Consider the following 1,384-nt stretch of genomic DNA (forward strand, 5'->3'; position numbering starts at 1 on the left):
TTTATAATCGCGTTGTCAATCGAAAGATTAAATACTTAATCAGGATTAATCCCATGATTGTCCATAGTTAAAGGTCCCATGACATGGTGGTCTTTGGATGCTTTTATATAGACCTTAGTGGTCCCCTAATACTGTATCTGAAGTCTCTTTATATACACCTTAGTGGTCCCTAATACTGTATCTGAAGTCTCTTTATCTAGACCTTAGTGGTCCCTAATATGTATCTGAAGTCTCTTATATAGACCTTAGTGGCCCTAATACTGTATCTGAGTCTCTTTATATAACCTTAGTGGGTCCCTAATACTGTATCTGAAGTTCCTCTTTATATAGACCTTAGTGGTCCCTAATACTGTATCTGAGTCTCTTTAATAGACCTTAGTGGGCCCCTAATACTGTATCTGAAGTCTCTTTTATTAGACCTTGTGGTCCCTATACTGTATCTGAAGTCTCTTATATAGACCTTAGTGTCCCTAATACTGTATCTGAAGTCTCTTTATATAGACCTAGTGGTCCCCTAATACTGTATTCTGAAGTCTCTTTATTAGACCTTAGTGGTCCCTAATACTGTATCGAAGTCTCTTTATATAGACCTTAGTGGGTCCCTAATACGTATCTGAAGTCTCTTTATATAGACCTTAGTGGTCCCTAACTGTATCTGAAGTCTCTTTATATAGACCTTAGTGGTCCCTAATACTGTATCTGAAGTCTCTTTATAGACCTTAGTGGTCCCCTAATACTGTATCTGAAGTCTCTTTATATAGACCTTAGTGGTCCCAATACTGTATCTGAAGTCTCTTTAATAGACCTTAGTGGTCCCTAATACTGTATCTGAAGTCTCTTTTATAGACCTTAGTGGTCCCTAATACTGTATCTGAAGTCTTTTATATAGACCTTAGTGGTCCCTAATACTGTATCGGACGTCTTTATATAGACCTTAGTGGTCCCCTAAACTGTATCTGAAGTCTCTTTATATAGACTTAGTGGTCCCTAATCTGTACTCTGAAGTCTCTTTATATAGACCTAGTGGTCCCAATACTGTATCTGAAGTCTCTTTATATAACCTTAGTGGTCCCTAATACTGTACTGAAGTCTCTTATATAGACCTTAGTGGTCCCTAATACTGTATCTGAAGTCTCTTATATAGACCTTAGTGGTCCCTAATACTGTATCTGAAGTCTCTTTATATAGACCTAGTGGTCCCTAATACTGTATCTGAAGTCTCTTTTATATAGACCTTAGTGGTCCCTAATACTGTATCTGAAGTCTCTTTATATAGACATAGTGGTCCCCTAATACTGTATCTGAAGTCTCACATTAATGTTAAAAACCTCATAGAGAGAAATTCTCCGCCATGGGACCTTTAAAGTGCAATTAATTGCAAATT

The sequence above is a fragment of the Etheostoma spectabile genome, chromosome 3 (assembly GCF_008692095.1).
Source record: "Etheostoma spectabile isolate EspeVRDwgs_2016 chromosome 3, UIUC_Espe_1.0, whole genome shotgun sequence".
Lineage (NCBI taxonomy): Eukaryota > Metazoa > Chordata > Actinopteri > Perciformes > Percidae > Etheostoma > Etheostoma spectabile.